We start from the raw sequence: 14,797 nt of genomic DNA, 5'->3' as shown, positions 1-14,797 counted from the left end.
GCCCCCTTCCCTCCCCCTGTTCCCCAATCTACCCCTTCCCACTTCCCTGTCTTGATATTCCCCTATACTGCTGCACTAAGCTTTTCCAGGACCAGGGGCTACTCCTTCCTTCTTCTTGGGCACCATTTGATATGTGCATTGTGTCTTGGGTATTCCAAACTTCTAGGTTAATATCCATTTATCAGTGAGTGCATACCATGAGTGTTCTTTTGAGACTGGGTTACCTCACTTAGGATGATGTTCTCCAGTTCCATCCATTTGTCTAAGACTTTCATAAATTCATTGTTTCTAATGGCTGAATAGTACTCCATTGTGTATATATACCACATTTTCTGTATCCATTCCTCCGTTGAGGGACATCTGGGTTCTTTCCAGCTTCTGGCTATTATAAATAGGGCTGCTATGAACATAGTGGAGCATGTGTCCTTATTGCATGCTGGGGAATCCTCTGGGTATATGCCCAGGAGTGGTATAGCGGGGTCCTTTGGAAGTATCATTCCCAGTTTTCTGAAGAACCGCCAGACTGACTTCCAGAGGGGTTGTTCTAGCTTGCAACCCCACCAGCAGTGGAGGAGTGTTCCTCTTTCTCCACATCCTTGCCAGCAGAAACGGCTCAGCCTGCGTCCTCTCCCTCTCGATCCTCCAAAAATATCAAGGACGATCATCAGTGGTGAGTCACAGTTGCAGAAAGCAACACTAAGCGCCGCAGGAGAGAACACTGTATCTCTTCCTCAACTACTCTCCTCCTCATGGTTTCAGGTGCTCTACACAGTCAGAGAAACATCTCTAGTAACGAACTGTAGAAATGACCCCCAAAGTATAGCCTTGAGAAAAAGGGGTTTAGAGGGGGCCTAGTTACAAAGGATTAGAGTCTATGACCATCATGGCAAGGAGTCTGGCAGCCAATGCTCTCTGTAAAACTCTGTGGGGCCCAGGTATGCATGTGGGGTACACAGACATACATGCAGGCAAAGCATTCATATATGTAAAATAAAACAATAAATCCAAAAACAAAAGAAAGCAATGCGCTTACCAAAGACAGCTTCTTGACACAGTTTCCAGTTGAAAGCAAAAAGGGTGTTGTTCTTGTTATGCATGGAAAAGTGTAAAAACAGCATTGAGGGTGACCTTTCTTCAGGCTAAGAAAGCATAATCCAGGATTAAGAGAAGAAGAAAAAATTTACATTCCTAAGGACTTGAGTTAAGTCTGACCCAGGGGCAAGAAGGTAATTTTGGTTAGTATGGGACATTGTTAAAACTATATAATAAAGACTCCTAACAATGGACCCTAAAGATTTAAAATTACCTTAGGAATTACATGCTGAGTGTGAGAATAGGCTAGAGTCTTGGTGTCAAAGGAACTTGCCTTACCAGCAGAGATTCACACATTTCTGACAGTTTATCTCAAGGCTACATCAACATATGCATATTTCCTTATTTGTTTACCTCCCCACTTTTCATAAAGCTTTAACACCTTTCCAAGAAAAGCTTCAGAGAAACCTGGAGTCTTTCTCGTCCCTGTTTGGCCAAGCTATAAACAAGGCAATTTTTCTTTATCAAATGTTCCTTTATCAATTTCTGTTTCCTAAGTTCTTTTGAAGTACAGGAAAACTGAGGTGGTGTTTTCATGTTCAGGACCATTGAGTATCATGAAGGATGAATTGGGAAGAGGCTGGTCAGCCAGATCTAACAAAAAGACTCCATTTCTGTCCTCCTGCTTATTACAGTCTCTACAAGGAAATGGGAATCCACAGCAGCCTCCTTATACCTCCTAGGGAAGGTACCAAATGAAAACAAAGAGAAGCAAAGACCACCCAGACTCTGCCAAACTACTGAGACAGTGAATTCACTAACCCTGACCCTGCCCTACTTCTGAACTCTCTGTGAAATAACCATCCATTGACCACCTTCTATCGGAATGAGAGGCTGCTCATTGGTGAACACTAAGAGCCTTCCTTCTCCCTCACGCTTTAATGGGGTAGGGGGGAACTAGAAATGTAGAGAGAACCAGACATCTCATCCTGCAAGCAGCTGGAGGGAAAGGATAAGCTCATGACCTGCATGGGCTGTTCCTTGGCAATCCCAATTACTGTTCCTGGGCTATCTCACTTACCTGAGTGTTTACTAGTACATTTCCACAGTCCAACTAAGAAAGCTGAAATTATCTGGCATTTTCCCCGAATACAAGGTTGATGAATTTTAAATAATATAAAGCTATAGTTTGATGTATAAATGTGTGTTTATCATGGTTTTTTTACCTCAGTGTGATTATATACCATGTGCCATAGAATCCTGACATTTAACCTAAGAGTGAGAACCTATTTATTGTGCTCAGTGAAAGCAAAAGAAGGAATTCAGAAAGAATGCCTTTGCCAGGTGATAAAGTTAGTTTCATTTGTTCAAACATTTCATTTCTGTGAAGTCATTCATTTCATAGCAAATAGCAATGGCACTTGGTTTTTTGGATTTGGTTTTTTCCGAGACAGGGTTTTTCTGTATAGCCCTGGCTGTCCTGGAACTCACTCTGTAGACCAGGCTGGCCTCGAACCCACAAATCAGAAATCTGATTCTGCCTCTGCCTCCCAGAGTGCTGGGATTACAGGCGTGTGCCACCACCGCCCAACTCGCAATGGCACTTGGATTTGATCTTGAAAAGCAGCTCTTGACATGATGGAGAAAGAAATCACCCAGAAAGAAAACAAGGTTCACAAGAACAGAGACATGCAGGGGAGCACGACCCAGTGTGGTAAGGGACCATGGGACAGCAGGGGTAGTCACAGCCCAGGCGAAACGGACATGAGCTAAACAATACAGACATGAGCTTCTCGAGAAGACACAGTGTGGCAGCAGAAGTGATGAAATATTTGGAAAGTGCTAAGAGCTGGGTGTGGCAGTGCACACCTTTAATCCCAGAATCCAGAGGCAAAGGCACGGGGAGCTTTGTGGATTCTAGCCTAGCCTGAAGATCTGCACAGTTTCAGCCCAGCCAGGATTACACAATGAGACGCTCTCTAAAACAAAACAAATCAAAACAAAATAAGAAATAAAATAAGAAGACACTTAAATTATTGCATCAATCTTACAAAAATTATCAATCTTACAAAAAAAAAAAGAACTTAAGAAAGGGAGAAGAAAAGAAGAAGTATGAGGGTGACTAAGACTTGTTGGCTTTCTCTTCCATCTTAACACCTTTGGCCGCCTGATGGGACCAGGACTTCTAGAAGCCAGCTGTGTCTGGAAGGCTGTGGCATAAGGTTAATTTTGGTGACTATAAGCAAGGTCTTCAGAACCAAAGAGATCACATGGGCTGTTCTTAAAATTGAAGATGTTTATGTGCAAGATGAAACTGAATTCATTTTAGGTGACATGCATTTATAGGTATAAAGCAAAAACAACAACAACAACAGTGGATCATTGATGTGTTTATAAAAAAAGATAAAGGAAGAGGGGACATGTTTTGGTGGCTGTGTCTTGAGGTGTGAGGAAGGGGGTGCCTCCGCAGGCCCATGCTGAGGCATCCCCTCCCCCTGAGGGACCAGCCACATGGTGGTATAGTATAGAATGAGTTTATTCAGGGCATGGAGAGGGGAGTTAAGAGGGTAGGAGAGGCAGAGAAAGAGAGAGTAGAGAAGTAGAGGCCGGCCATGAGCGCATGGAGAGAGGGGGGGAAGGGAAGAGGGAGGAAGAGGAGGCACGAGAGGACAGAGAGGAGCAAGAAGGCAAGAACAAGAGAGAGCAGAGGAGGCAAAAAGCCACTTTAATAATGAGTCAGGCATACCTGACTGTTGCTAGGTAACTGTGGGGCGGAGCTTAGACAAAATGCTAACGCTCATAGAGGAAAAATACACCTGTGCGTCCTCAGGGGAAGATAGCTTGGGTCCATGGAAACAATGACGTTGTTCATGCCCGGTTCTAAAGCAATCTGCCTGCAAAGACCCCAGGACACAGAATCCAGAACCCAGGTACTACTGTACCTCGCCTGGATTTAAGCCAATGAAAAGCAAATAAATAAATAAATGAATGAATAATGGCTTTGTACTCTTGTTTAAAAAAAAAAATGTTGTTGGCTGATGACGAGTGGATGGCGAGCAGTCAGCACCCTAACCTGGTCCACTGGCGATGTATTAGACAGTAGCAGAGAGGCTTCTAGAGAGAACCGTATAACAAGCAGGACACAGTGTCTTGGCCCTCTTGGCCTGTGATCATTGGGGTAGTGCCCTATGTCCGGACTGGTAACTGCTCATCCATTTCAACTACAGCAATCTTAAACTGCCTGGTCTATCACCCTCAGAAAATACAATTATCTGTAGCTACAAATAATCAACTGTCCATGGGTTGTGACTGCCAGCGATTCAAATTCTTAAAGTTGCCAAAAATCTGATAGATAGATATAAATGTTCTGATTTACTTCATAACACATGGATAAAAGACGATACGGTACAAGGAATTATGGAAGAATAAGAATATTCTGCCAGCTAATTGGAACGTACAGCTTTCATGAAACGTCCTGTGTAGTGCAGGACCACGCAGAATGAATGTACGCAGTGAAAAATGATATCAAAAAATTAACTGCTCCAAAGTAAAAGAGCGAGGCAGCTTTGTCAACTTGACGATCTAGAATCACGTGGGGGAAGAGTTCCAATGTAGAACCTGTCTAGATGATGCTGCCCTGCCTCTATCACATTAATTCAGGCAGACAGACCAGCCCGCTGTGGGCAGCACATTCCCTGGGCAGCAGATCCTGGGTACATAAGGGTGGAGAAAGAGTGTGAAGACCCACTCCCATTCATTAAGTCCTTGTTCTCTGCTCTTGACTGTGGTTACAATGGGAATACTCATCCTCAGTCTCCTGTGACTCTGACTCGGCCCCCCCCCACTTCCCCCCACCCCTACCCCCCACCCCCCATGCTCTCCATGATGGACCTTATGTTAGATGCCAGCTTTAAACTGTGCCAATACGTATAGTTTCTAGTTTGCTTTACCCCTTTTAGACCGCACAAGAACAGAAATACTTGATGATTTATGCCTGGCCGAAGTTCCACATAGAACTGTCCAGCCTTAAATAATTGTGCAAGGTCTATCTAAAGATAGCCATTTTCTCCTCAAAGGCACAAGTGTGCTGCTGCTAGTGTCTGTATTTGACTTAACACTCTGCCCATTTGTGAAGTCCTGTATTAGACTCCATCCTGTACTTTGTTTGGGGATAAGATGGCTGGCAAGATGCTGACATCAAGTGATAGCCTAAGAATCCTAAAGGTTTGGCTTGCGGTCCTGTGTCTTTGGGAAATGTTTATACTGACAGAATATATTTTATGGAGGATAAAAAAAGGGGTGAGGGAAGGAGAAAGAAAGAGGCTTAGGAAAGACCAGACTTCACATTGCAACATACAGTGATTTTTTTAAAGCGATCTGTTATCAAAGATTGCTATCAAGGGGCCAAACCTTAACTGAGAACAAGGTAAAGTTTATTGCCCTGACCTAAGATAGGCACTGAAAAACATTGAATTCCTTATTGCCTAGAATAAAGGCCTGCATTAGGCAGAAGGGATGCTTGCATCCTTTTTGAAAAAGAAACAAAACAAGACCCCAACCAATAAATATGGTGACTCTGCATTGTATCAGCTCAAAGAGTGAGGAAATGGAGGGTGAGTTAGAAGAAATGCAGACATAGAGAGGAGGAGGAAATGGTGTCGTTTTACAATGCAGCATTATCATCCTAAAGAAAATCATTTTTTAACTCCCTAGAAATAAAGAACTTTAGACTATGAAGAGTATTGCTTTATTCCTCCCCAATAAATGGTGAGTTGTATTGTTTTCTGTTTTTTAACTTATTTAAGCGATATATTATTCATATCATTATGCAACTATGCAACTTGCTGTTTTCTCTCTTAATATTATGTTTCTGGACATTGTAGAATATGATCCACATCGTGGGCCCATCCCCTGTCTGTGAACACTAAAGTTGCTTCCTAAATTCACTATTTCAGTGCTATGAACATCATCTGGCTTGCATACCTGCAAAAAAGTGTGGTACATCTGTACCATGACACCTTAGATAAAATGGATTATATTTCCTAGAACTTCCCTCATTGTTCTTGGTTCACACGAACTTTGGTTTGAGGCACAGAACAAAGCTGCTTGGGTGGGTAGAGTTCCTACAGGTCTCTACCCACTTGTCTACCTTCCAGAGCAGGTACACATACAGTTCTCAGGAAAGGACACTGGTCTATCCTACAAGGTCATTCCTATCCTCACCATGAGACCATGGAAGAGAGCCACAAGGACACACGGCTATTGTCATGAGTGCCACTTCTCATGTCTGTCATGTCTTCTTGGCCACTTGACCTGGGAACCTCAGGGCTCAGCCATAATCACCAAACAGTGCTCAGCCAAGATGCTTAAAATAAATCCCTGTCAATCAAAGCCTTATTCTTTAACAAACATGGTGTCTCCGTTTCTGCTCATCCACCTGCAGCCTGGTATACCAGGGATAGCTCAGGAGTTATAGAAGTTGACCTTATATTGCTCCCTGGTCTCCTCCTTAGGTAGTCTGGATGAAGACTGGCTGCCTTGGACCAAGGAAAGACAAATTATCCACATCAGAATGTTTCTTTCTACCTTGTTTATTGACCTTCTCTCCTCAATTTGAAAAGTATTGCGTTCCCTTTGCTCAGGAATTCAGTGGAGCACCAGACTCCTTCTTGCCAAGAGCCCACAAAAGGGCAACGGCTATATTTTTAAAATAAAGAAAATTTACTTTTTCTTCATTCAACAGGAGACATATGTCATCTCAAAACAGTGAGTTAATCAATGAATCAGCGTAGCACTGCACTAGGGAGTTCCCCCTATTTCCTCAATATTGAAACAGGCAAGGATTGAGAGAAATCATTTAAGTTAGTTTTTAAAGATGAAGAATGTAACTGAGACAGACAATAAGCTACTAGCAAAATCCAACATGCTTGTTTGGTCCAAGGAGAGATGGACATAACTGAATCTACTTTGCTCTTGGAAGCTTTCATTTGGCAAGGCTACACTGAAGAGCCCTCTTGAGAGGATGCCACAGCCAGGGCCTGTTAACATCAGAACATACAACCATGAAGAGGATTGCATTTCTGTAGCCTAGCCTTGTAAATAAGAAAATTGCTCATGGCTTCAAAATGCCAAGACCCTGAAAGTTAAGCACTTGGAGAAAACGGAAGTACAACTACACAGAGGCTAGAATTATACCAACTCCCCTTTGGTTGGGTCTGAAACTTCTGCAACAGACCCATAACTCTACAGCCTCATCTCCTGCTCGAACTATTTAGCCACCTATCTGTGAGCCACCTCCACTGGAACTAGCAGAGCTAGTCTGTCTGCCCACAGACAATGAACTAAACATGGTGTTGCCAGCAGACACACCAGTGTGAAGCCAATAGACTACTCCTGTCTTTTGCCCCTCTCTAAGTATTTGTGCTTGTATATTTGTAAATAACAATGTGGAGGTTACAAAAGGGAGGCATTCTTTCCCATTGTATTGTCTATGTTTCTAAAGCCAATGAAACAGGCATAACACTGTAGCCACTTGACTAATAGTTGGTGGATGACAGAAGTTTGAGTTGAAGATCTGACCCTTCCAACAACAGACCCAGCTTGTTGGAATACAAGCCTCAGATCAAAAGCTGTTCATTGATCTTCCGACATATATCTACACCATAAAAATCACCTCACAAATGTTAATGTTTGGAGGATAACACAAAACATAATTTAGCACTTAGTGAAGTCAATCCTCAATTACTTCTTAGTAGAGAAAATGCAGGTCATGAAGCCTTAAACTCACCCAACCAAGCACCTGAAAGAACATGTGATGAAGGGTTGATTCATTGATGACAACACACATGTATTGATCTGCCTTACACTGAGTAGTTGATCTCCATTTGTTGGGACTCCATAGAGAGAAACTCAATAAAAACAACTTCTAATGGAGTGCCACAGCTTCTTGCCCCTTCGGTGGACTCAGGCTTATTGACAGAGTGATGTCAGCTGAGACAGACTCACCGGCTGAGGCAAGACCCATGGAGGACACGTGATGTTTGGATAGAGTATCAAAAGGTCTTAACAGACAGTGGTGGAGGCTGAGCTTGGCTTGGTTATAGAGCCAGCTGTGCCATGCTTGTTGGTCTCAAGTCTTCGCTGATCTTTGCTTTGCTGAGAGAGGCCCAGTCAAGAACTTTTCTTGGCATTCATGTTGATCCTGGTCCCTCCTGCTGACTTTCCAAGGCTGAGATCTATCTGTCTCTGCTAGGTAGTCCCACTGCTGCTGATTCGTGTTTGCTATCCTGACACTACCGAACTGGACTGCTGGTGTATCTGTGAAGTGTTTGTGAGTGGATCGAGCTATAGCTGCTAATCTGTGAACTGAACTGACAATTTCCAGACAACACAGATTCGAGTTGCTCCAAAAAACCATCTCTAAACAGACCCATTTCCCCTGTATCCTTTCTTTCCCACTACCTCTGATGAGTAGTGGGCTAAAGGGAGGTTAAAGTGTTTAAGAACCATCATTAAAAATAAGGTTTGAGGGCTGGAGAGATGGCTCAGCGGTTAAGAGCACTGACTGCTCTTCCAAAGGTCCTGAGTTCTAATCTCAGCAACCACATGGTGGCTCACAACCATCCATAATGAGATCTGGTGTCTTCTTCTGGGGTGACTGAAAACAGCACAGTGTTCTAACATATAATAAATAAATAAATCTTTTAAAAAAATGAAGGAGATCTAAAAAGAAAAGATTTAAAAAAAATAAGGTTTGAAAAAGTTAAAGTTACAGAATACAAAGTAACAAGAAGCTGTATGAATTCCAACAACTTTGGTTCTGTTTTCCGTGAGACAGGGTCTCACTGTATAGTGCCAGTTGACCTTGCCCTCTTTCCTCTGCTTCCAGACTGCTAAACCACAGGTGGGTGCTTCAGCACCTGGCATCCTGAGAACTTCTTAACTTTTTGGTAAAATACACACAATTACCATCATAGCAAACTTTAGGTAGTAGGTTTTAGTGGTTGTACAGCCATCATTAACATTTTCACCTTATAAAACTAAAGCCCTGTTCCTGTTAAACAATGACTTGTCAGGCACTGAAGGACCTGTCAATCATCCCAATAGTAAAAGGATACCCTAAAGACTGTTAAATAATTAGTCAGGAAGAAGTAAGTGTTCAATGGCGTTAAGGCTAATCAGTGCTGTCCCTTGGGATGCATGGCTCAATTAGTAGAGTGTTTTTCTAGCACACACGAAGTCCTGGCTGCAACACCCAGCACCACATAAACTAGGCATGGGAGCACTCAGGGGGTGGACACAGAAGTACTAGCAGCTCAAGGTTATTCTGAACTACAGAGAAAGTTTGACGCCACCGTTGTTAGTATTCTGTCTAAGCTCCACCCCCACATTAACCTGGCAACAGGCTTAGACAGAATACTAACAACCGTAGTCTACATAACAGTCTCTCAAAGAAACAAACCAAAATGGTTTATTAACTCATTGATATTGTTCAATTTATCATCAACATGACTGTTGTATTTTTGAGTGTTTACCTTTAAAATACTATTGCCCAAGATACAATATCTGAATTTGTTTTTAAATACTCCAGTTGATTAGTTAATTAATTAAAATAAGCCAGGCATATTGGCACATGCTTCTAATTCTAAAACTTGAAAGGTGGAGACAGGAGGATGATCAGATACTCAAAGTTATCCTTGGCTACCAGAGACTGCAATAATAAATAATAATAATTAATAATAATAATAATAATAATGGGAATAAAGTATGAATAGCATAAAACTAAATGGAAAAAACGATTGTGAGGTAGGCAATTACTATACTGTTTTATTTTCTGTATCCATTTGAAATTTCCTATAGTAACAAGTAAAACAAAAATTTACCAAAGTAAACAAACAGAAATGTCTTTTGGCACAGCAGGACATTAGAAGACCAGAACCCGCTTTCTATATTTCCACATCTGCTGCTAACTTGGCACTAGGACTCTGGGCCTGTTTCTTTATTCCTAAAATGAGAAGTTGCATTTTGACCCTGAATGACTGTTCTCACTCTGACTGTGGCTCTGTTACTCTGAAATCCCCATTCGTTCCTCATCAGGAAGCCTTTCCTTGAGCTGCAGAGATGGCTCAGCAGTTAAGAGCATTGTGCTGTTACTGCAGAGGACCTGAGTTTGGGTCCCAGAGTCCGTGGAGGCTCATAAACAACTGCTACTCCATTTCCCAAGGATCTTTTTCTAACTTCTGTGGGCACTGTACACATACATGTAGGCAAAATACCCATACACATAAATACAAAGAAAACATTTAAAAAAAATACTTTCCCAGCTAAGTAACTGTAAGCAAGGCAAGACTCCTCTAACTCTTTCAAGAATACTCAGTCTGTGACTTACAGACAGCTCTCACTTTCTAGTGGAAAGCACTGCTTCCTAGATTGCTAAGTCACTCAGCACTTGGTGTACTCAATCTGCTTCTGCTGTCAGTGTTATATGTCTAAACCTATGAACCAGTGCACTAACTAACCAACCTACAAGTGTTCACTCCAAACACACGGATGATTCACCCTGTTGTCAACAGACAGCACAGGTCCAGAGCCATCACTCGCCAGTGTACCACCACGTCAGAAACTTCTAAAGCAGTCTGTTGCCACTGGTCTGTTGACAAGCAGAAGACAAGTCTGTCTTTTCTGGTTTGTTCCTTTTGCCCAGAATTATGAGTTATAATTTGGTAGATAATATTTCTAGGGATGAGTAAAGGATTTTTCTGTTTTGTTTGTTTGTTTCATGAAAAAGAGGCCTACTCACACAAATCATCTCTTTCCCCTCGCTAGTCAGGGCATGTAATCTCCTTGTTATATGAAGAATAGAAACCCTTCTAACTTTCAAATCCTTTGCCTATGAATTTTCTATTGGCTACATTGTATTGTGTTACATTTTCCTCTACAATCGTCTCTAAAATCTGTAGGATTGTTGTTCAAGTATAGCATACTTCACAAAATGTCAGTGTGGGCCCCACGACAGTGGCTACAGGAAGTGGTCAGTTTAATAATTGAAACCAGTCTAGGTCAGTTCTTTATACCCCTTAAGATTTTGTCCTTTGGGAAACTTGTAACAATTAGCTAGTGACCCCGCAGAAGCTTCTGTTCATTCTTTTTTTGAGGAAAGAGATAGTAGTAAGGGTTTTTGATGTTTGGCCAATTCTGAGTCCCCATCTTTTGCCAGTAAAGTAAATTTCCCTAGTCCACCATTTCAGTTTGGCCTGGTGAAGACAACAACTCAGACAGTCAAACCCTATACCCGCTAGACAATGTCGCAAAAAAAAAAAAAAGTCTCTGATCAAAGATTTCCATCAGAAGTTTCAAAGAAGAACCTCCCTCGATACTAATGACCTTGAAGCCTTACACTACTCTGAGGTTGCTTCTTTGGTTCTGTCTTCAGTATTTTACCCATTAATTAAATGGAAGTCCCTCTGCTTGCAATCTGTGCCTGTGATAACAACATTGTACACATCTCAGCGAGTCATTATAAGTCTTAGATGGAGTTCGACTAGAACATGCTAGAGTCACACCATGCAGTTCTGTATGGTCCCTCTGCACCCCTGTAAATCTCTGGAAAGAGAACATGGTTGGTTAAATTTGAATAGATGGATACATTGGGTAGCATAATGAGAAAAGTAACTTATCTGTGATCCAACAGAACATCTCCCTTCATGGGTCAAGAGAACTTGTGGAGGACTTTCACAAAGGGTGTCACGTACTGAATGCCACTGCACTGAATATTTTAAAAAAAGAAACCCAGACAGCCCAATTTTGAATTTTAACAGGAAGAGAATTAATAAGGGGAGGCCCACTTATTCAGATGAATCAAAGATGAATCTGATATATAACCGTGCTTTATTTGTACAGGGTCATTGACCCTGGAATCAAAGCAGTGATCACATATCTCATTAATCCTTACGACACCCCCAGAGGCGTGGAGGTGGCAAGCTGGCCCCCCCTTACAGATGGAGAGAGTCTGAGGCTCAGGACTCTGAGGCAACTGGTCAGAGGCCACATCAAGTGAGTGAATAGTGGAGTTAAAAATCTGTCTTTCTCTCTGTCGCGCAATTATATTTTACCACGGTGTGGTGTTACTAAACATCTTAATTACCTTTTCTTCAGAATTCATTTAAAAAAGCAACCCCTTCTTTTAAAAAAAAAAAGGCAAAAATAAGTGAGTTGATAAGAAAAAATGGGATTTTTGTTTGTTTTATTGAATCAGTGAATTAGTGGTGCATACCCTTAGTCCCAGCACTTGGGAGGCTGAGGCAGGCAGATTTGTGAAGAGGGGGGCAGTCTGGTATACAGAATGAATTCCGGACAGTCAGGACTACACAGAGAAACCCTGTCCCAGGAAAAGAAAACAAAAACAAAGAAAGAAAAAGAAAGGAAAAGAAAAGAAAAGGATTAACATATTTAAAGGAGAAAAGTGTTGCTTAAGAAACAACTTAGGTGTGAGACAAATGTTTACATTTTTAAGGTAATTAAGGTGAACTCAAATTGAAACTCTAATTTGTGACAGAAAAGCACGGGTTGCTTGCCTTTGGATTTCCAAACAGAACCATCAAAGAAACCTTCTTCGTTGACGGGTCCCTTTGTTGTACCTGCAGCCTCGGGCAAGCAAATGCTAAACTGACTCACCGCGGTAAAAATCATCAGAATTTTCAAGTATTTTAACCTTCACATTTTCCTAGAAGTCCATTAGATGAGCAATTGCAGGATCCCTGTTAAAAGCTAACCAACCGTTCCTGAGAATTCGTGATTCCACAAAGTAAAACTGTTTACTACCCAACTTCCTTATTTTTTAAAAGCGGTGGCGACCAGGAGTCAGGGTGACTGCCAGACCAGTGCTCCTTACTGCTGAGGAGGTGGGGGAGCAATCAGGAGTCCTAATTTGCAAGCTAAGTTCTGGAGATGCCAGTGCCTCTGTCCCTGAGTCACACCCGCCTGGTCTGGAGCTGTGCCTCGCGCGTGGGTTCAGCAGGCTCACCCCACACCGCCGTGGTGAGGGAGCCCGCACCACAGGCCTGTCTGTGGCCAGTGCTCTGAAGATTCTCGGTTTCCAAAGCCGCAGTTCCTTACAGTTCCTCTAGTTTCCTAACAGATGAGATGTGGGGATCTTCAGAGGGGATCCCAGACTGCCAAGCATGGCTGGGGAAACCCAAGGGCCCTGTGGGTTAGCAGACTCCTCTCCACCTGTTGCTGGTTGTAGGAGTTGTTTGGGTACCAGCAGGAACTCTGAGAAATGGTGTTTAAAATGGCAGACCTGGTGCTATTTTGGGGCAGTTGAGCTGGAGGGAGGCCACACCCACGGAGAAAGCCTTGAAGGCGGTTCAGATACAGTCTCAGATCTCTCAATTCCTGAGCTTTCAGGATCCAGAGCCTGTCTATTTCCGTCTTTCCAAAGAAGTCTGGGGCCCTGAGCCCAAAATGTGGATTCTATATTTAGGTGTACCATTTATTAGCTGCTGTGTGACCCTGCATAGCTTATTTGGCCTTGGTGTTCTTCTTCTTAATTTGTCAAATTAAGGGGCTCTGGGGGCTGATTTGAAAGTGAGATAATACCTTCAGTGTGACCCGATTACTGTAAGCACAGGTTATCGAAATTATGCTCCAGGTCACATCAAGAATCGAAGGTGACCTAGTGCAGCAGACACTTCCCTAGGACTGCTGACCTACTTTCGTGGTTCAGGCAGAGGTGGGGTGTCACATAATGAGTAAAAACAGGTGAGAGAGCATAGCTGGGGGAAAGGGTGTCCAGACAGAAGGAAAGGCACACTGGGGAGCGACTTTCCAAGTTCCTGTACTGAATCCTGTCTCACACACACACACACACACATGCACGTGCACACCCCCCCCCCACACACACACACCCTCAAGTCCTGTAGCTTTGCCTTAGGTCTTCAGAAGAATTTCCCCCCGAATAGACAAGGGGACTACAGAGAGGAAAACCATCAGACACAGTAAGACACCATCTGCAAGCCAGAGACAGGCCTGAGGGGGAAGCAAACCTGTTAACCCTGGTGTTAAACTTCCTGCCTCCAGAATAAAGAGAAAATTCATTTCTGTTGTTTGAGCTGAATTTTAAAATGGAAAAGTCTCCAGACCCTGGTGTCCAGCCTGGCCTGTGTGTCTTCCTGGCCTGGTCCAGTGATACCAGGTCTTACAGAAGGACAATGGGGACAACCTGAGTAGCTAGTAGGTTCTTGCCCAGACGCCCCTTTTCTGCCCTAATATAGCCTACTCCTCTCTCCTTGTGCCACTATTCCTTGGGGATGTGAACAAATGCCCACTCACCACAGATAGGAAAGCAGCAACAGGAAAAGTGCAGTAGGCAGTGGCTTGGCATGCATTGCCCTTCCAGAGGAAGCAGGTTCAGCTCCCAGCTCCCACGTGGTAGCTCACAACTGTCTGAAACTCCAGTTCTAAGAGATCTAATACTGTCTACTGCCCTCCACAGATACAAGGCATACATGTAGTACGTTTAGGGAAAACACTCACATACATAAAGTAAAAATAATAAGTATCTTATATTCCTTTTACACAGAGTTATAAAGGGGAAACTCAAATCTGTGAAGGAATCAAAATCCTGTTTTCCTTCCTTCTGTCTTTCCTTTTCTTCCACGAAAGGGAGAATCATCCCAAGGCAGGCCAAGCAAAAGGAGGCTTTTCAGGCCTGCTCAGTGAACTTTTTCTCTCAGCGTCTACAAGAAATACTAATAACACACTTCCA

At 42.8% G+C, this 14,797-nt stretch overlaps 1 non-coding gene across 1 annotated transcript; it reads right to left on the bottom strand.

Moving 5' to 3' along the window:
• Nucleotides 1–608: 608 nt before the first annotated feature.
• LOC127670298 (small nucleolar RNA U3) lies at nt 609–827 on the bottom strand. The gene has a single exon (XR_007974515.1). It is a non-coding gene; the product is annotated as a small nucleolar RNA U3 (small nucleolar RNA).
• Between the last annotated feature and the right edge of the window lie 13,970 nt (nt 828–14,797).

This window comes from Apodemus sylvaticus, chromosome 19 (assembly GCF_947179515.1).
Source record: "Apodemus sylvaticus chromosome 19, mApoSyl1.1, whole genome shotgun sequence".
Classification (NCBI taxonomy): Eukaryota; Metazoa; Chordata; class Mammalia; order Rodentia; family Muridae; genus Apodemus; species Apodemus sylvaticus.
The sequence above is the reverse complement of the archived record's forward strand: the minus strand, read 5'-3'. Positions and strand labels throughout refer to the sequence as shown.